Source organism: Xiphophorus hellerii, chromosome 16 (genome assembly GCF_003331165.1).
Source record: "Xiphophorus hellerii strain 12219 chromosome 16, Xiphophorus_hellerii-4.1, whole genome shotgun sequence".
Lineage (NCBI taxonomy): Eukaryota > Metazoa > Chordata > Actinopteri > Cyprinodontiformes > Poeciliidae > Xiphophorus > Xiphophorus hellerii.
In genome coordinates this window covers 12,005,665-12,027,902 of record NC_045687.1, presented here as the reverse complement: position 1 = coordinate 12,027,902, position 22,238 = coordinate 12,005,665, and the positions used below count along the sequence as shown (strand labels likewise).

The 22,238-nt window shown below is 36.8% G+C and overlaps 1 long non-coding RNA gene across 2 annotated transcripts in view; it reads left to right on the top strand.

Annotated features, from left to right (window-relative positions):
* The first annotated feature begins 1,510 nt into the window (after positions 1 to 1,510).
* The window catches only part of LOC116735571 (uncharacterized), a 59,187-nt gene continuing 38,459 nt past the window's right edge, over positions 1,511 to 22,238 (top strand). Inside the window, exons 1-4 of one of the 2 annotated variants that reach the window (XR_004342399.1) lie at positions 1,511 to 1,580; positions 5,198 to 5,386; positions 6,123 to 6,180; positions 6,850 to 7,525. This is a non-coding gene — a long non-coding RNA (uncharacterized LOC116735571). The remainder of the gene's footprint in view (positions 1,581 to 5,197; positions 5,387 to 6,122; positions 6,181 to 6,849; positions 7,526 to 22,238) is intronic. The other variant, XR_004342400.1, reaches the window with a different exon arrangement.

The window sequence follows — 22,238 nt, the reverse complement described above, 5'->3', positions numbered from 1 at the left end:
CTAGCTTTTTTTAACCTAGGGAAAAACAATATATTGCTCATTTCAGACCATCATCTTACCAACATTGTAAGTTAAATGTAGAATAGCAGAACTTAGTGAAAACTCAAAACATTAAAGTGAACTTGTAAAAAAGTTTTAACCAGTCCTTTTACCAGTCAGTGAGCACATAAAGCCCCCACTCAAAAAAAAAAACCCAACAACTTCATAACCTCCATAGGAAACAGGTGCTGAGTCAGTGAGGAAAGGAATGTCAGAAGAATGGGGAGGGAAGTATTGCGTGTGGGTATGGGTAAGAGAGAAAGTGTGAGATGAGCGTATGAGTGCTGAGAATGCGTGTGTGTGCGTGTATGAGAGAGTGTGAGTAATAATGGAGGAGAAGCCCAGGAGCTGAGGAGAGAACAAGGGGAGGAGACTCTCCTGGGGTTGCGTGCGGACATCAAATGTTTACCTGTAACAAAAAGAAAGGGGAAGGTGTAGAAGGCAGAAAAAGGAGAGGAAAAAAAGGCCGTGGTTTACAGGGGTGGGCGGGGATCTGTGAGCTTCGCACGCAACTTAACAATACTACCTTTATGAAGACTGTATTGCATTAGTCAGAGAGCACACAAGTGTGCACCCAAACACACACTCACGTAAAGTATCAGAGACACTCACACATGATTAAATTAAACAGAAATAGATGACTGAATTGCTAGAGATTTCAGATGCATAGAAGAGGAGTAAAAATGAATTGTGACTTAATAATGAGATATATAAACCTAACATCTTGAACTTATATTAGTCAAAAGCTATAAATGTGAAATGTAACTTTTATTCCAAACTTTCTATTTGGAAAGTTTGGAATAGTTTCTTTTGTATCACATGCTGACCTTCAAACTGAATAAAAGTCAGCATTCAGACCGTCCTGGTAAATTACCAACAGGCACTTTTACTCTCATTGTGGTTCTTTCTGTGGCTTTCTCTATCTCCCATCTGTAGAATCGTGACACTTCATCTTAAGCTTTCATTATCTGAACTCTAAATAAAGAGCCTAGAATACCATTGGTTGTTGTAGATGAGATAACACATTACTATTAACAGTTGTGTGTTTGTTTAAGAGTTATATAAGTCTTAAGTCTTACACATCATTCTTTAAAGTCCTAATAAAGAGGATGCTTATTTTCAACTTGGTTTAATATATTGGGAGTATAGTTTACATTTGCTTCAATGGCGATTGGCAGCTAGCGTGTAAAAGGCGGTGTTACTTGGATTTAACCCAGCGCGCCTGCAGTCAGAACGATATGTGTACTATAAATAATTTGGCTGTATAAGTTGTGTGATTGTGTGAGCTGAGATAGCGCGAGAAAGCTGCACACACACACACACACACACTTTATCCCTAGTGAGTGTCTTCAGTCAGAGCACAGGTACAATAGAGAGCATTGTTCAGCTGGCAGGCCCCTGCGTGCCGACTCCCCCTCCATACCTGAGCACAGAGACAGGTGTATTCCTCCTAGTCACGCAAATGCCCTGCCACACTTCCAGCTCCCGGCAGAATGCTTGACACCATCATCAGCAACCCCCGCTCTCCCCACACACACAGAGTGAGTTAGAAAATTATCATATTATCTTAATCAAGATCTTTCCCTTTTTATATTTTACATATAAAATAATTCTGACTGAACATCAGAAGGTTGGTTGAACTCAAATATCCTCTCTGGATTAGACTCAAGTACTGTGCAGGTCCAAAGTTTACATGCTGTCATTTTGTGCATAAATATGCAGTATCTCTTTATTTTAATGTTTCAATGCTTAATCTTATTTGTGTTTTAGAATAGAAATTATACACACAGGCTCAAATATGCATTATCAGCCCAACTAAGACTAGGTGAACCTCTATCACGCATATGACCGCTTTGACCAGTTCAGTTTAACTGGTTGGTTTCCTTGCAAATATTTTTGGGATCATGGTCTTGTTGGATCAGCCAGATACACATGGTGTCCTGTTGGAGCTCCTTAGACAAAAGAAAGTGAGTTAAGGTGTTCTCGAGAGCAACTCCGGAGCCACCAACGCTCATGAGTACCATGAACTGGAAAATGCTAAAATTCCACTAATCAGCCTGAAGTGAACTTAACATTGTCATGCCTAAGGGTCTGCTCTCAAAGAAATAATTATTTGTTTTAAAACTAACACCTTCATGCTCGACTAAAAATTTGTAATGTCTCATATGGAAAAGCTACATGTCTTTTGGTGAAACGTTTTATGGTCAGATTTCCTTTGCAGTTTTCAAATTGAATTTAACTAAATATTAGCGGGGTTTGTATTCGTACAGTAATCAAAAGACTTTTTTTTTTTTTTACCATTTCTGCAAAATTGCTTAGCAATGCTTTCAGTGGAGAGGAATAAATTATGACACAACAAAATTTTATTTATTTCCATAAAAGGCTAAGAATATATACTGATGTAGTACATCTGGTGCAAATAATTAGGTATTTGTTTGTATATTGAAGGAGGTTAGCTTTGCTTAAATCACAGACATTTAGTTGGTGTGTTTCTTACTGAGGAGATTAAAAGAACAGTCTCATGCATTCAGTGTATAGATTGTAGTTTAAAAGTCTGGTATGTGGCTTTCTTTGAAACCAGTAATATAAAATAAAGACAAAGATTTGCAGTAATGAAATCATTGAAACTTACAATAAGTATATATGTAGAAAAATAAAATACCAAAAACACAGCAAAAATACACTATCTTGTAGATTTTATGCTCTAGTTGAATCAAATGTAAAGGTATAAAGATGTGTCTTGAGCAGTGATCTAAATGTTAATGATGTCTGAGCGTTGTTTTTATAAATCAGTAAACTCTTCTATGATTTTGTAACACAATCACATATTTTAGGCACAATCACATTTTTTTTATATCAAAGACAAACTGTTGAATGTGTAAATGTCAGTAGATTAAACTTCAAAAAAGCTGTCAAGTACCATACTTAGATTCATCTCAATACAACAGCTATAGGAACGTACTTAAGAATTTGGTGTTTCCATACCAAATGACTTCCATCTTATTGTCATTAAAACACTGAACAATAAAACAGTTCAACTTCATCCAAAGTTTTATTTAACCTTCACAGTTCAATAGTGGTTCCAGGAAATGTCTAAAGCAAAGCCTTATTTGTATGTAGAACAGGATGTTATATGCAAAACAATGAAATGGATAGTAGAGGTTTTAAGATAGAAACCCCACAAATGAGAAGTGTGTAGTTGAATAACAGCCTCATATAAGTGTACTGGGGGGAAAAAACTATTTGTCAGGTAGGATTTAAACTGGTTTAAAGCAGAGCTTACAATGTCAACACACTTTTAGCAACAACATACTGTATCAAAGGTGAAATATAGATCTAACAACAACGAATTTCAGTGTCAGTGCTAAATACATACATTTAAAATTCTTTAAAATATGTATTTCAGTGCTGTGCCATCTTTAAAATGTGACTGGAGTTTTCAATTTAAATGTTAGTGAAATGAAAGTTATGCTGAGCAATTATTCCGAACAAAAGATTTCAGTGTACAAAATCTTTTTAGTCGATATGGATCTAAAAGTGGCTGGAGGCTGATTCAATCATTAATTACAGCTTGCTTTCAAAGGTTGACTCTTCTTTAGATCTGAGTGTGAGTTGCTGGAAGGAATCCAGCCTGATCAGTGTCATAGTACAGAGGGATTAGCTCTTCATCCTGTGTGCTTATGAAGAAAACGTGTACACAGGACATTTCTTACAATGCTTAGGATTTATATTGACCCATTCTCACATTAAAAAAACTTACCCTGGTCACCCTGAGGCCTTGTTGTGACCCATGCTCAGCTTCATTTAAAATATTTCTAAATTGTGGTCTAGAAAACAGACAGAACTCTGCAAGTCAGCTGAACTTAAAATTACACCAGGTGCCAACATAGCCTTAGGTTTTCTGTTTGATTTCTTAAATCAATGCTCTTTTACTCTAATCAAAAGAGACATACAGTATATATATATATATATAAATGTGGAAATAATCTTGGAAAAATAACATTTTTGTGGTCTTATCTTTAAATCTGTCTTGTTCCAGTCCAAAACACTACTGGTCTCATATTAAAAGATACTGGAAGTCCTTGTAGAGAACGCACTTATGCATCCTTCGGTGTCTTCTGGTCTCATAGACCCTTGTTGTCTATCCTGTTGCTGAAGCTTGGCCACTCAGAGCCACATAAGGAAACATTTGTTCCCACTCTGGTTGAATGGAGCCTTGTGTTGGAGGTAGTCAAAGAGATACAAGGGGATAGGACATCCAAACAGTCCAACACAAGAGCTCAGCTCTGAAGCCCCTCTCTGTCTGAGCTGGGCTAGTAATGAATGTGCTTCAGTCTTAATCACTCTCAGAGCTCACGCTGGAGATATGAGTGACTTGATTGTCCTCTGTGTTTTGTATGGCGGTCATAGAGGCTGTGGCTTCTAAATATTTCATCAGACTACAGCAGATTCCCATGTGTTGTCAATTTTACACTTGCATCTCTGTGAAAAAGACTAACTAAAGACTAAGGGTTCTTAAAGTGATCCAGGTGCTCCCTACACTATTTGTATCTCATTTTCCCTGGATTTTCACATGCATTCCTCCCATCTGTCGGAGCAGATGGGGGGAAACTTCAGAATGATTTTTTTGTTCTCTGGAGATGATTAGCCCTGTCACACCAATCTGGAAAACATTTGAGTGCTGATTACTACATGCCTACAACTGGACACACACACATTTGCAGACTCTTGCGTCCATGCATGGTACGATTACAGACACATGCATTACATGAACAACATTTAATCTCGCTGTTTTCTAAAACTGAGCATTAAAGCAAGAAGAGCTTCTGGCTATGTTATTTGCATTCACCGCATAGTTTTGGTTTTAAGACTGCTACCAGTTAATTACCCTTATAAGATATCTGCCTCTGCTAATCCTTAATTCAGTCGCAATTCGTCAATAATGAACAAAGTGAGACACTGTGTGAGAGAAGCGAGGTCAACACAGTGAACCAGACAAAAATGCATAACCCTCTTTTGCTTTTGCTTTTTTCTCTAAAGGAAAAGAAAACCCTTCACACAGCAGCGGTGGCTCAGGAATGTGAGGCAGGAATGCTGTTGAGTTACTATAAAGGGGGTTTGATCACTGAAAACAATGTCTTTGTGTTTTCATCTCCAGCTCTAGTCACGCAATGCCGTGGGCGCAAACCTCAGCAACTTTTCAACCCTGCACACAAGAAAGCCATCAAGTACCTGCAATTGACAGAATCGCGTGCAATTCTGGTACTCCTGGACTCTGCTGGAGCAAAGCCAAAGGAGCTTAGGAAAAGCTGGAGTGGAGCTTCACCTGCTGATGCACAGATAGAAAGTATGAGCGTGCGAAATGAGGTGCATTGTAACTCTAGTTAAGAGAAGTCAGATGTTATGGCCCAATTTTATGTTTAATTTATATGTAAACTAAAAAGTAAATCTACTGCTACACACTAATGTATAGCAAACGTTATGTACTACTAATGAGATGGAAGCTTCATTTTATAGTGAAATAGTAGCACCATCGTGCTTTGGGAATTCCTCTTTAAAATTAGATTATATTCTCAGATTTTTATTTGAGAATAAAAATCTCAAATTTTGAGATTATATATATATATACAGTAATTTTTAAAGTTCAATGACACTTTTTAAATTGTTTTATAATATATATATATATATATCAAATATAATATCAACAAATACAAAAGGACTTGTGGTTATAAAAGTGGAAAAGGTGTAATACTTCAAGAATCAATGGCTGCGTTTGCTGATATTAACAATTCACAATTAACTTGCATTGTTTTACCTTGCTAACAACAAAAACATGTGACAACTACACTCTCTTGTGTCCAGGACATTACCTTTAGACAGCTTAACGTCTGAGAAGTTAAGGCAATTGCAAATAAAGAAAATTTTATAGCAGAGCTCAGAAGGTAGAAAAGAAGCTCTATTGCACTACCTGAAGCAGGTATCACAGGCAATCACTTAGCAGGTTATAGCTATTCTTTCACTCTGCGCTCCACTCCTTAAAATCCAGTCGTCCTTTTTGTTTTCTCTCTTTTTCATGTTTAAAGGAAGCTATGATCCCAGATATACAAGCAAGCCTGGAGGTGGTTAAGACATGAAAGTGAGGTAAGAGAGACAAGAGATTCATTCATGGGAAGGTGACTCAAGGCATCTCTGTATCTCTGCGCAGCGACAGATGATCATTATTACTCACACACACTGCTCACACGCAACCTGGAGTCAGTCCAGCAGATGATAAGTGATTATATTGAGAATATAATAGTTTTAATTTCTCACCTAAAAAAATCTGTTTTTGTTACCGGACAGCAACATAGACATTTATTTTAGGGCTAGTAAATATTTATTAAAGAATGTTTTTTTTTATGTACATTTTTCATATATATATATATATATATATATATATATATATATATATATATATATATATATATATATATATATATATATATATATATATATATATATATATATATGCTCTTTATTTAACATTTTTCATTACAATGAAACATACAACACACAGAACTTGGGGCACTGATACATAGATAAACAGGAAGGGAAAAAAAGGGAAAACATTACAAGATGTTACCCCTAGTTACATTTTTTATTTTTTAAGTCACTTCCATCTTCAAAACTGTCGTTTTTTTATGAATGTGTCGCTTTTTATATGAACAGAATTTTAATCACTGAATTTTAATAAGCATCTAAAATATTATATTTTTTGTCCTCCTACCTTCAGAAGTGTTTTACTTTGATGTTAATTCTTTCGTGCTGCAGATCGCTTACTCAACTTCATTTACCATAATGCCTTTCGCGCGTACGTCACCTGTCAGAAGCATGTGTCGCGCTGCTCTGTTCAAACTATGGCTCATTGAGGCTGCGGCGCTTCACGGGGGAGCATCATAACAGCGGAGCAGCAGTGGAGAACATCACTGTCCTGAACAATAAGGAGGATCCAACATCTTTAAATCTTGAACGGAAGTAATCTGGATCCATTTGATCCAATTTGGATGAGGATTTATATGCCGGATTTGACGGTTTACAACCAAGTTATGTTTCAGCGCTGACACGTGAGGGAAAGTTACAATTTCTGTCTTCATCTGTTCGCATCAGCTGATGGATTAAAACAAAGTACAACTACGGATCGTTTTGAATGGAATAGAGTTTTTATTCTTCCCGGGGTGAGTTGGATCTATTCCTGTCTTACCCCTGGTGTTGTACAAGTCGGCTCACGGACACTCTTTTCTCTTGGGAGACACGCATGGTTCAGAGTGGTCAATGAGAAGATATTTATGGCCACCTTACTGTTTTGGATATCTGTAACCTATGCAGACTTGTGGATTTGGACGTATAAAAAGGAAACGTATATGGAGAAATATCCTGGAATATGAAAGCTGTGCTTAGGGGATGTCCAGCGACTAATATGACCAATATGATTCTCCTGAACAAGCAGGTATGTGGGAAAAAGTCAACTTCTTGCTTTTTGGTCGTAAAATATTAATATGAAAGTGCTGACTAAGTTTTTTTTTTCTTTTCTGAAGCTTATTTGGTGGATAATTGTTCAGCTTCTCCATTAGATGTATATTTGGAATAATCTGTTATGTCCAGAGTGTCTGTTTTGGTCAAAGGTCCCATCGTTATCTTCCTAACACACCCTTTTGGCCAATTTCTCGTACCAAATTGCACCGTAAAGTCAAATTCTATTATGTGACTCTTAATAGTTGTTTCTGCTGAGTGGTAGTTTAAAAGCTTGACATAATAATAATAACAACAATAATAATAATAATAATAATAATAATAATAATAATAATAATAATACAAAAATAAAAACAATAATTTATGATGATGATTAAGCTATTAAAACAAAATTTTTAATCAATAATTCAATTCACCCAATACATTTTATTTGGGTGAATTTTAATCAGTTTCAGTGTAAACAATGCAAGTCCAACAGCAAAAAGACATATAAATCAGGAAAAATCGAACCAATTCTTAATTTTTAGGATAATTTTGGTCATTGGTTTTACTTACCATAATATATATATATATGTGAAAACATTTTCAATGACTGATAAGATTTGCTGGTGCCTATACTTTAGCATCAATATTTTCACTAAGAGGTGAAAGGAGAGAGATAAGAGGTGACTATTCTACCTCTACACAATGCAACAACTTATGGATAAAAAAAAAAATTAAATGTAACAATATGATATTTAAGAATTTTATGTGACAACCACAGCTAAAGATGTGTTGCTTTGTTGCCAATGACTGCCTTGCTAGCAGGTTTTATTATAGCTTTAGCTGTGTCCCTAAAGTAGTTGACCTAGCTAAAGTAGCTAACGCAGCTAAAGCAGGATGCAAACCTAAATTCTTGCTTCAACACAGGAAGTATTCTTGTAAATTAATGTTTTCACCCATTCATTAAATAATTTAATCAAATCAGCTTTACTGTAGTCTGCTGGACACTCCATATGACATGTGAAAATGGCAAAAGTGTAACTTACCCAACATTTTTCTAAATTCAAATGAAAAGATTTTGGTTTTGTTACCAAAGCAGACCAGGTAATTTTGTTAGAATGTATGCAATATTCAATATCTCATTTATGAACTTCTATGTCTGGTTGAATATAAAATTATTTAAATTGCTATAATTTGACACCTTCCAAAATTTCATTTTATTGTGTATGTAAAAATAATCTGTACTTGTTCTGGGAATAGAGCATAGAGGCTGCTCTGTTTGAAATATTGGGTGTGGATATCTAATCACACTTCCTCTAATTATATTATACAACAGGTTGGCACGTTCAGTGTCACTGTAAACCCATTGTTTAAAATTCAGACATTTAGGTAAAGTAGCCATGGACCTGTTTAACATCCCAGCCCAGACCTGTTATAGGTTCTTAAAGACTACCTAGAACAAAAATATGTATGTACAATGTTTGTCATTATAAGCCTTCACCTAGACTGCAGTGACTTCACTCAGGTGACAGTAACCTGGTTGTGTCAGGATCATCCTGTGCTGTGAAGTGCCTTTCATTAACAATGGCTCCCTCTACCTGACAATGCAGGTGTGCTTTATCTTCTCATACACCTCATCTGCAATACAAAACAAACAAAAAATTGCTCCCTTTGTTAAAACTTTTAAAAAAAAGTTCTACTGTATGCATGCATAGAGACTAAAGGAAGTTATCACCCTGCCTTTTTATTAAAAATCTTCTCCACACAAGACCCCCTTTCTCTGCTGAAGAGGGACCCTCTGTCTAATGCCAAGTGACTCTCATGGCCGGCATTGACGGAGGGACACTTGTTGCTCAAAGGGGACTGAAGTGTCAAATAAACTCGGTCAGAGCCCCCCGACACACAAGAATTCCTTTATCTGGCACCCTGGGAGGCAGACAAAGACAGACTTTGTGTCAGTGAGCAAGCCTTGACTAAACATAGGAGTTTTTTTTTTTCTTACGCTTCTTCTCACAACTCCGGCCTTCTCTTCCTCCTCCTCCTTTTGTCATTTAACTACCAGAGCGGGAGCATGTCTGTTGGTGTGACCTCTACTCGCACAGCATCTGTACAAGGCTCATCTCGCCCAAAAATGGACATCAGTTATTGGAAAAATATGTACATTTGTAGATTTATCTTTACGTTTGATTCTATAGTCATGAGTTATTACTCAGAAATTCACTTTCTCTTTGCTGTGTGTGTGCCGGCTGCACTGTCATATGATATACTTGTGGTGAACCGCAGCAGAAAAATATGCACAGAGTTGGACGTAGCAGCCCTGGTTTTATTTTGCTAACCAGTTTAGCGGAAATTTCTCATTAGTTGTACTTCTGCTGTTGAATCTATTGTCTCGTATTTGAATAGAATGGATGGATTTTGCAGTTGTCTTATGAGGTTCCACTCCTGATTTCAACAATTTCACTTTGCTGAAAACAATGTTTGATAGATCAATGAGTTTAACTGAACCTTAAGTGTTTATAATTCCATGGTCAATGTATTTGAAAATGAAACTTTGTAGTAAACTTGGTCAATTCAAGTGGCCCAAGTAAGGCACATGTGCATTAGCACACCTTCTGGGCATGCTGATACATGCTAAAAGAGAGCAAAATAGCCCCCCTTGCATAGTGCTTTAGGCAAACAGATAGAGTTGCTGTGGTTGCTTGTGTTAATGGTGTGTTTATGAGCTTAGGTTGAATAGTGATTTCTATTTATGTCTGGTTTCCTGACTTTGATGGAGCTCAGTGGTGCAAATACAGTACCTGAGCTTTGAATAAGTATTTTGTAACCTTTACTGAGCAACATATGCTTATTTTTTTCATCTCAAAAATAAATTATTACATCATGTTATGAATGGGCAGAAACATGTATCGCAGTATAAATCTTTCTAGTAGTATAGTTGAATGAGAGGTTATAAACCTCCATTTGAAATATCTCTTGTATACCTTTGCCTGTTGAACACTATTTAAGCTCTGCTCAAGTGTGTTTAGAATCAGCTCTAAAGTTTGTCTAAACAGGAGAACTGTCATTTATTAGTCGTGGAGGAACAATGGGGAGCTTGTCTCAGGGGTGGTGGTGGTGGGGGCTTAGTTGGGGGGTCTGTGGAGCCAGGGGAGGGTGGCCTGAGATTGGGCAGCAGCCTCGGACCAAGAACAAGCCCCTGTCTGATGAAGAGAACTGCTGACCCTTCCTGAGCAAAATGGCACCTTTGTTTCGAGGTGTATGTGTTTGTGCCTATTTGTTTATGTGCGTGTGAAAGAGAGAAGTGGAGAGGTTTTGAAAAAGCTTGGAGTGAGGGTGTTTTATTCCCCATGTGCTCCACTGAGGATTTTTCCTTCCCTTAACTTTTGAGATGGGCTCTTATGTTGTTTGCATATCTCATTCTTGTCGAAGTGCATGAAATATTAAAGTTTAGAGCAAAGATGCACTGTGTTGTGAAACAAAGCTTTCACCTGTTTTTTAAAAAAAAATTTATATCCTTCAATTGGAGTGTCAAGATTCCTCTCATTAACCTCTTTGTCACAGATACCACCCACAGCTTTAGCCTCCTCTGATGCCATGACCAGATCAGCTTTTAGACTAATTAGCTATTTTTCTGTTTTTCTCTGGATCTTTGCCATAGTTGTCAGCATGCTTCTTTGTTTCCCTCTATACAGGCCCACAGCAGTTGCTCCCTCTGTAGTGACACTTATTAGTGAGCGGTGCCTTTATTTTAGTGAAGCAAAGACTATAAATGAAGGTAGAGAAACAGGAGGACAGTGGATGCTGAAGAGAAACACATTTATATTTAAGTATACCTGCTTGGAAAATGGAATCAAATAGGGAGAATGTGTTTATATTGGGATTGAGAGGAATTATGCTGGTTTGAGAAGACCTGTGCTTCACTTAGCATGGTATAGAGGGATTTCTATGGGTACTGCATCTAAGTAACATTTAAAAAAAATATGTTGTGAAGGCCTCATGCTGCGTTACTTCTTTGCCCTTGACCCGACCAAGCGCAAGTGTACAAACTGTAGAGCAAAGTTATGTAGCCCAGCACAGCGGCATCTGTGTCTGTACTGATGGGAAAATATCACTCCATTCAGAGTCAGGCTCAGATTATCTGCACTCCACTCACCACCCCGACTAACTGTCATGACATTATGGATGTGCAAAAAAGGAATGATGCATTCAAACAGTAATAATGCCCTTCATTTACCTTGCATGAAAGAAAAAACAAAGACCTGGTGGAATTATCTACGCATTTGAAAAGCTTTAAATTCCAGACTTTTCTCCCAAAGTGACTTTGCCTTGTATCTCTGTCTTAAAGGGGAAAAAAATAAATATTAATTGTGTGTTCCTTACTCACAGCTGTCACATTCCAGTGCATCTGTGGTCATACATGGCTTTTTCTCTGCTGAGCAAGGTTAACAATGACAACCTCACTTCATTTTTAATGAAACAAATGACCTATCCTCATGTGGGCCACGCCGTCATGTTTCTTCTCAGGAAGATGAAACAAAAATCTTTGTCTTAAAAAAAATAATAATAATAAGAATAATAATAATCAGAACATTTGTGACATATTTGCAGACCTTTCTGAGTTTCTCTTTGCACCCTCTGTAAAGTATTACCTTAATTTCAAAATGCCCATTACAGTGGGACTGGAAGCACTTCTTTCAGTGAAAATACTGGGGAATTTAGACTTTCTTCTGAGATTATTTAGGAAACTTTTAGTTTATAAGAAGCTATATCTGAAAAGTTGCAATTAGTGTGTTTTCCAGAACGGACTTCTTCTGTGCCCTATAATGAAAAAAAAAAAAAAGAAATAGTGGCACTAATTCAGATTAGACACGCATTTCTTGAACTCTGCTGCCCCCTTGTGGACATTGTACGCAACATTTTACACTAAAGTGGGAGTTCACTTCTCTGCAATCCCCATTTTGGCCACTTTAGTACCCATGGCAATAATCTAAAACTTTTGAAGAATGTAATGTAAAACTTTTTTTTTTTTCCAACAGTAAAAATGTAGTTGTTAAAAAATCCTTGTTCTTTTGATGTTAAAAGCTTTTTTTTGTATGTAAGACAAGTAGAAATAAATTCAGACCATGAATTATTTTTATTACTACACAGTCATATTCAATAAATTAGAATATTGAAAAGTTCTTTTATTTAGTTAATTTGGTTCACTAATTGAAATACTTTACAGATTTGTAAAGGTACTTTAAATATGACAAATGAGTCAAATCATAACACATATTCTAATTTATTGAATATAACCAGACTTTAAATCCATATTTCAACATTTACATTGAATAAATATCAGCATGTCCTAAACTTGTTTATAAACATAAACTTGTCTTATCACATTATTTTTCATTTCAGTTCAGCTTTTAGATGTTTATAGATGAATCTCCTTATGTTCCTGAAAGCAGAACATGTCATCAGACCAACTAAATCTTAATGACAGCTGCTCTAAACTATGCATAAAGTAGCAAATTAATTAATAATAAAGGTTACTTACAGATACTTTGGTAAAGTAAGTCCCTAATTCAATGTTGAAAGTTCGGACTTTGGTTTTCCAGCAAACCTGACACAAGTAGGAAAATAAAGGTTATGACAAATATAGTTAGTGCAGTCCAAAATAATTACAAATATATGAAACTTAACTGAAACTAATGTCAAAGCATTTATTTTGGGGCATTTACTTAAATGGCCATATCTCTTAGAACAGGACCAACAGCACCTCCTTATGCACTACTGTATGTTTTCACAGGGATGTTTGAAAATAGAATATCATTTTCTTGTACCACTAGATGTCACAATTTGGTTATTTTTCTACATAAAATTGGTAGCAATCACAACCATGAAAAGCATTTTTCCTTATAATATCAGGAGAAAACCTTGAAAGAGAAAATTATATTTCAACTTTTTTCACAACTTCTGTTTACATTTGCAGCAAAATTCATTTTTAGTTGCTGACAATGCTTTAGTCGCTAACATAAAAGGGAAAATGCACTTATTTTAACAAGTGTGCTTCATTTCATTTTGTAGCTGAGGCAGATATGGCTACAGTCCCTGCCAGGTTGAAGATCAGAAAGAATGTAACAAACACTGTTTTACATTTTTGGGCAACAAAGTGTAAGACGTAATGGGTTAGACAAATTGAAACACGAACGACCTCTTTAACAGAAAGCTGATTCTAATCAAGCTGTAAGAAAATTTCCAATCCCCAATGGTTGCAGCTCATTTTTACACCTCTTGATTTTGTTATTGATGTCCATGGCTACATCTTTAGGCCTAAGAGCTAATAGTAATACTTGTTTACAAAACCCTTCAGATAAAAATTTTTTTTCCTAAACTTTTGGAACCTGTTCTTTAAAAGTGTTTATCAATTTACCTAAGAACTAATTACTTGTGTACTGCTTACCTCAAGGATTATAATATTGCGGTTTGGATCCTCAGTTTGAAGGCCTTTATAAGAATGTACACATAGTCTTGCCTGTTTTAGGATCTAAACTGAGTTACAGCAACCAGTTTGAGATGCTATTTAATGTTATTTAGCAACATGTTTGTTATATCTAAACATAAAATTCTGATATATGTTAGTTTTACATTCATTCATTCATTCATTCATTCATCTTTCTTCTTGAATTTAACTTTTATCCCATTAGTATTGATAGACACACAGATAACTGCTGTGCATCAATGACTTTTGCTGACATTACCCCCATGCTTGACTGCAAATAAAAAAAAAAAAATAATAATGTTTGATTACACTTACAAGGTGCCTGAACTGATTCAAGAATACATGATCAAAAGTTAACATTTAGTACCACTAGATGGCAATGTGGTTACAGGGAAAAGGGCTTGACTGCAGCTAAAAAAAATAATTAATGTTTGATTACACTTAAAACGTGCCTGAACTGATTCAAGAGTGCATGATCAAAAGTTAACATTTAGTACCACTAGATGGCAATGTGGTTACAGGGAAAATGGCTTTCCTGCTTTAAGATTAACCTAGTTTTCACTCTACGGTCACTCTGTGATCTATGGAGTAATGGATGTAGATTGGCATTATTATCTTCTTATTGCCCCTCATTCCAGCTCATCTCCCTTTGAAGATCAAAGTGTTAAAGTGCCTCTGTGTGTACCGACGCTGATAAAACCAGAGTTGCCTTCAATAAATCCAACTGTTCACCCTGTACATCTTGCTGTTTTGACCCGCTTTTCCAGCCTTGCAAGAAAAGTTATTGAATGAACAGTGCAGACTTCAACTTTTTATGACAGTTGCACAAAGTAAGTGAGGATAGGAGCTTCAAACTTGTAGCTTTGAAAATATGAAAATAAGTTACAATCAACAGGACCACAGAATGTGGCTACAACATTCATCAACCAGTCTCGGTTGTAGAAATATTGTAATGTAATTAAGCTACCTTTACTCCACCTCTGTAAATCTTGTTATGAATGAAGGTAACAGATACTGGTGACTTGGTTAAAGAGCAGGTGTGGCAGACTGTGATTGGATGACAACACAAAGCCAGATCAGGTGATATCGCTCTGTTCCCACAGTGGCCATCTATAAAAGTGTTTGTGCTGGTTTTGGATACAAGTACAGGTCAAGAAGGTTCTTTCTTGTTTTTAATTAGTATCAACTCATTTTGAAGCCAAACATTTTGCATTGTATCTGATTCTTTTGAACCTCGGTTATAGTCATATTCAATACATTTGTAAATTTGGCCCAATGTAGTACCCTTTCAAAACAACAGTCTGTATTGTTTTGTAGAGAAAAAAAAAGATTTAAAAAATCCTGTCGACATGTTACCTGAAGACCCTAGAAATCTCATCTTGGATTAATGTGTTTCATTGTATATTAAGTGGACTCGCATACAGGCACACTGGAAAAGTCCTGAAGGGAAGACATACATTCCCTTTTTTTAATAGGAGGTTGCTTCTTTCATTGGTGGTTTTTCAGTATTGGTGATATGGCTCACTCCCAGGAAGCTATTGTGCGATGAGATAGTAAAAACAAAGTTATCAGTAGTGCCCTGTATATGTTTTCCATTGCTTATTAGGGTTTGCAACATCTTTATTGTACACAGTGTGTACACTGTAAGTAGACATTGAATGATACCAAAGTTATTGCAGTAAAGGGCTAATTCACAGGGTTTTTTTTTAAGGAATCTGAACTCAGCTCTAGTTTTAAATCTAAAATAAACATGTTGGTCAAATCTGAACTGGATTCTTCTTCTTTCTTTGCTTTACAACATAATTTGACATTCATGAAACTTTTCCTTTCTTTTGCAAAAACAAAAGAAGAAAGAACATTATACACTATAAGTCAAACTTAAGCAAACTTATTTTATATTGCTCATAGAATTTTCTAAACTTTAGTTTTCATTTGTGAAGCGACCTCTCATTTTGTAATATCCATGTTTTATATTATATATTGAGATCAGGAGGGATTTACACAGAGCCTCAGTCTTGCTTGAATTGGCACTAAGTTCTTTGTATGTATGCTATCCAGGACCTGTTTTGCTAAAGCAAAGGTGGAATTCCAACACATTGCTTATCAATGTCACTGTTAACTACTTCTAGTCTAATTATTCTTTTGTTTCCTTTTGACCCATAGTGAAACTTGAGAGTTTATTTCTAGAAGTATGTTTGCTGTCTGAAGAATTTCTATTTTCTTAATAAATGATCGCTGAAATCCTTCATCAGCTTTTGATAACAGCTACTGCAGATTAGTGGAGCTGACAACCTGACTGGGCCTGTTCTGAGCAGACAGGCGGGTACTGTCACAACTCCAAGAGATCTTTGCTTTTCCCCCCCAAGCTGTTTGCTGCAGACAATCTGTGGAGGCAGGTTTTAAGGTGGAGTTGCATTAGAGATACTGAGGAGGAAGTCTGCAATGTATTTTTATGTCCGTTTCTGTCGAGTCATTGGCTCGGGTAGACCTCTGTCTACTGTTTGAGTTAATCATTGATGCTGGACTTTTCTGTTACTCTGAACTTTGTAGGTGGGCAACGCTTTAGGAAAACATTTGTTCATTAGTTGCATGTTTTATATTTTAAACCTCAGAATGGTGGCTCTTGCATTACCCGCATTTTGCAGCTGTGCAATAAAGCGTCACATGGCGAGCCTTTCTCCCCAAGCATTTATTATCGCTCCGCGTCTTTGCTCCCTGCAGTCAATGTTAACGGGGTGTTGTTAGCGGCAGCCGCTCCTTTACAGGCTTTTCCTACAGTAAGCAGTGCACGTTTTCATCTTTCCACCGGGGTCGCCTCCACTTTAAAAGAGGCAATTAGAAACTAGGAGCCACCTCTGCAAAATGAAAATCTATGTCTTTTCCATCTGCTGCTTCCCTTCAGCCTTAATTGGTCTCAATCAGCAGCAGGGCTAAATGCGGTTCACGTGTGTAGGTGTATTAGCAGCTGTAGAAACGGAACCTGATCTTTTGTGTTGTTTCAGTGGACACATGTTTAGTCATAAAGGAGCAAGTTTAACAATAGTACATGCATGGGGCGTTTCAGTGTGGTGAAAGGAGACGGGGTTTGAGTCAGGTGGGCATGTGTTTGTGTGTGTTCCTCCAATGGTTTAAAAAGGCAGCTTTCCTTCAGTGTAAACTATGCAAGCCTAGCCTCTTTCAGACATCTGTCTTATTCTTCTCTCACTCAAGCACACATGCACATTGCTATACTCCTCTATACAGGCTGCAATTTCAAAGCTTATGCAGCACAATGTGTAGACAGTAAACCAGGAAGGGAGACACTTTGCACGATTTCATGCATGTCAAATGAAGAAATAAATGGAGTATTTTTGATTGCAAGCTACTACTAAAAGGTTGGAGTCTAATCCAGGTGGCCTTGACCAGGCTAAAGTCACTCAGGTGAGACTTGACTTTTCCAGCCCTCCCAGAACTGTGGCGCCACACAACAGACTTCAGGCCCTCAGCTCTGGAAGGCCGGGTCTGGTTGAAACCAGGGAGGAGAGCCAGAAGGTGGACTGTACTGAAAATGTTTTTGGAAAATGTGAGTTAGGTGGTCGGGGACCCGGTGGCTACAGATGGTAAGTTTTCCTCAAGCCAGCTGCCAGCTTATCAACTTTAATGATGTGAGAGCGATGGCCAGTCCATCGCCCCCTGAGTTTCTGTGTCCTTTATGCCCGCCAAGGCAATAGGAATGGTAGCAGCGCACCAATAAAGCCCCACATGGTATTGATTGAGAGGTATTAACTTCTTCTCTGGTCTTTTTTAAAGCAAATAAGATTATTTTTTAAAATCCTGTCTTAGGACAAACTCCTTTTTCTGATCAATATTTCAAAATATTTAATTCATCATAACGGATTAAATCTTTAGTTTACAGCAAAATTGTTTGCCTCTCTCATCGGTCCGTTACCAGGGTTTCAAAATGTTCCAGTTACTGTACTGAGATCTTTATCATCTGGGTCTTAAATCCACAAGACTAAATTGAACCATTTGCCTATGTACAAATAAGGCATATTACTGCCATGCAGAATTTGATGCATGCCTTAAATGTTCTCATTTACTAAACATTGCATCTAATCATGATGATTGTGATTTGACATTTTACATGATCTACTTGAGAGCAAAGGTAATTTATGGTACTTGGTTAATGGTCTGAATTTAAGTAGCACCTTTTCAGTCAAACATTTATGTTTGATGGCCCAGTCAAAGTTAAAGATCAAATCCACTTGAGAACCTAAAGACAAAAACATAGTTTTTTTTTTTACAGATGGTCTCCACCCAATTTCACCCAGTTTGCTCTTTAAAAAAAAAAAAACAACAACAACAAAAAAACATATGTGCAGTATGTCATAGAGACATACCCCTAAAGACCTGCAGGTATAATTGCTGCACAATTTGGTTCCACATTATTGACTCAGGGCCACTGAATGCAAATGCACACCACATTCTTCTTTTTTTTTGTGCAAAACGTTCTCATCTTCCAATAATTATTCACTGCTTTGTGTCAGTTTCACACCCCTCAGATACGTGTTGCTCCCAGGTCAGGTGAAAAAAGGTGATTACACTTTTCCCTCTCTGGCAAGAAAAACAAGTCTGGCAGTTTAGAAATATTTCCAGTTGCAACACAACATTAAACATCATAGCGTGGAAACTAGAGGATCGTTAATGAGGTACTGCTACTTTGAAACCGCAGTTGGCAAATTGGGAGAAAACATGATAATTTTACTCAGAACTATGTGAATGTCATACTGACCCACCTCTGTTTCCAAGCCGGAATTCATCTCCACATCTTCCTCCTATACTACTGCTGTTTAGCAGGGTCAGCACTCTGGTATCAACGTTCATTAGGAAGGCAGCGTGGTCCTAATTAGCCAAAGCTAGTTGGATATATGCCGCAATTGTGTAATGTTTCTATTTCAGTGTGCAAGTGAGTGCATGCTGTGTCAGGCCACCGTGCTAATCGCCTAACCCTAGTTTTATTGCCCTGTGCAATGTTGCAATGATGCTGAGGGGAGGCGAGCACATACACTTCATACTGAGGTAGAAGGATAATGGTCACACTGCCATTTAGAGGCTACATGCTATTTACTCTTTATGTTCGATGGATTAATTTATCATTGGACTCAGATTTACTCCTCTAATAAAGTTTGCACTGGTCCAACATAGGCTTTAGTGTTGAACTGCCAGTAGTAACAAAACCATAAATGTGTTTTTTTTTTTTTTTTTTTCGAAGAACTGCTTACACCTAAGCTGTACAGTGAGGCAATCATGTTTGCCCAGGTCATAAAGAATCAACAAGAACCATAAAAACACCTTACGATGTCTGGGTTTCTGTAGCCAAGCTATTAAACTGTAAAGCCATATTGTAAAAGCCTTGATTCGACTGATAGAGTTGAGGAGAGTGCAGCAAAGATGAAAAGAAACTTTGCTTTGCCATACTTTCATAATCCTCTACTGGGCTTGGTTTTAACCGGTAAGTACACAGGAAGATTCTTTGAATTCCCCGTCTCACACCCTCGCTCTACTTTTGCACCTAGTGCTTCTGGCTGCACGGACGCTTGTTTGTTGGACATTTGACGTCATCGAGAGTTCAATTAGTTCTTCAAATACACGCCTCGTTAGTTTTGCCATTGCAGTCTGAGAACCCTTTATAGTTTGTACGTTGGACTAAATCTGTAGATAAGAAAGAACAGTATGTAGGAATGTGTACTTTTAACCTCATCTAGTCTCTGACTAGTATCCAGCTCCTGTAGGTGGACTATATTGCATGGTATGACCACACCAGTGGTTTGGATGAACTGCTCCTCTGCCGTTTTCCTTTTGTCCTTCATCTCTTCTATCTATCTTTCTATAATTGTGTCCCAGACCCAGACATGTTCATAAATAAACAGGGTCTTTCCCTCCTCAACCAGACCCAAGCCATGTTTATGTTCAGGCCTGTGCTAGGAAAGGGGGCCATCTGGACCACTGAGCCTGCCTCACCACCTTCTGCTTGAGTTCAGGTGGAATCAAGATGTGCAGCTATGGTTTGCTTAATAAACTGACACGGGCTTAAGACACACACTCTATGATTTGGGAGATATATTTTTCAGACGTTTTATTGAGGATTAAACAATCCTTGACCTACATTCCACACATTTTATTGTTTTAGAACATCGCCAGGTGTTTAAAAGGAGGAGAAAAAGCCCTGTTCTTTTGTGCTTTAAGGCAAGAAAAGATACAGGGACAAAAGTATTCACAACTGTTAAACTTTTCAAAGTTTGTCACATTACAAATGCAACTTCACTCTATTTTCTTGAGGTCTAATATGGTAGAATGACACAAATCAATGACTATTCTAAGGTGGAAGGAAAGTAATACATGATTTTGTAATATCTGTATTTTTAAAAGTGTGATGTAAATTTGCATTCAGCCCTCATGTGTCAATATCTTGTAAAATATCTTGCTCATTTGTCTTTGTAGGATAGCTTCAGTTCAGTCAGACTGGATAATGGTGGTCCATGAAAATAAGTATGCAGTTCTTCCTACAGATTAGGATTTAGTTCCAGACTTTGACTGGGAACACGATGCTGCCACCACAATGTCATATTTTCTTACTTGAATTAGTAAAACAATTGCAAGCCATGCATTATTTTTCTTTCTCTTTGCAATTAGTAATATCAAGTTTATGAATGCAAGCCACAGCATATTTCTGTATGTTATTATTAAATAAATATATTTTTAAATGTATTGTCATGTCACTTTATCCTCCGTCTTACTGAGATGCACAATGTGCCCAAACATGTTTTGTTTTTATAATTACACCAGAGCACAAGTTGTTCTTTTCAGTCAGTGGCAGCTTAATTGTCTTGTTCCTGCAAGCTGTTTGAGAAAGTGAGTGAGATTTGTCAAGACAGACAGTAGAGGAGATTTCTGGTTTATTTACATTAGCTGGATATGGTCTCCTGGTCTTCATTTCATTTGCTCCAGGAGCTGAGCTATTAAAACTAATGAACACTTATTAGCCTGGGCTGGATCCTGAGCTCTTTGCTAAACATCCCTTCTGTAACTGTTTGTTTTACTTCTACCTGATTATTCAAACAGAGCGGTAAAACATGTGGCCAAGCCTTTAGCCCCTGGTCTCTACAGGTTGGCCCATAAATAGTCTGATCTATGATATGTGCCCAAACTGGAGTGGACTTCTCTTTTTCTTTCCTGGCCATCCTGAAGTGTACAAGGTTTTGCTTTGTCATTGTTTGAAAATTAAATAGTGCTTTTTTTTTTTTTTTAAATGTGATAACCTTTGTCTTGTTGTGAGGCTTTGCTGGTGCCTTTGAGCTAGACATCTCCTCCCCAAATGCATGCTGGACATAGAGCCTGTATTTTATCAAGTGTCTTAGTTTTAATTTGTACGTAAATTAGAGATGCACCAATCAGAGTCTTATAGCCAGATTTTGATCTATGGTTTAGATACTAATTTAAAAGCATTTTCATTTTACTTTTGAATATATAACTAACAGCATATGAAATGTTTAATTAATTCTACAATTCCTGCCATTAGCATTCATTCCTTTTATTATTAGGTGCCTTGTGGACTCTAACTGCTATAGATCTCTAAACCTGATGCACATCTTTAGTAGATGCTAAAGCACAAGGAGAATTGTGAGAACACTGTGTAATGCCAGAGAACAAAAAGTCTTAATAATATGAGGTAATTGTTAATACAGTTTTTTGCCATTTTCCCCCATTGGGCGTTTATTATGTCATTTATAATTTCTTGTGATAAATTACTTACCATGAGAAGAATTTTGATTTATCTTCATCATTTCAAATTCCATATAAAATGTTTAAAAAAAAGGATAAATATGAATAAAGATAAACAAATTTAAAAATGACTAAATGCAGGTACTGTGCATTTTAGTGGCACAAATCACACTTTATATGATTTGTGTTTTCAAGAGCAGTATTTGTTTGTTTGGCTATGATTGCTGCAAGCAGTTACCCTAAAAAACAAATACTAAATAGTTATTTGTGTCATTTTTATTGTTATCACAATAGTAGCACGAAATATATAGATTTATATAGCAAAATATTAAGATATGATTTTGTCTTTGTTATTTTTTCAATTAAGTTTTGTTAGTTCAACAAAAAAATGTTCAAGGAAGATGCAATTTGATGTGCAGAAAGCTCCTTTTAATTAGGAAACAACATAGTGACAGTGGACAAG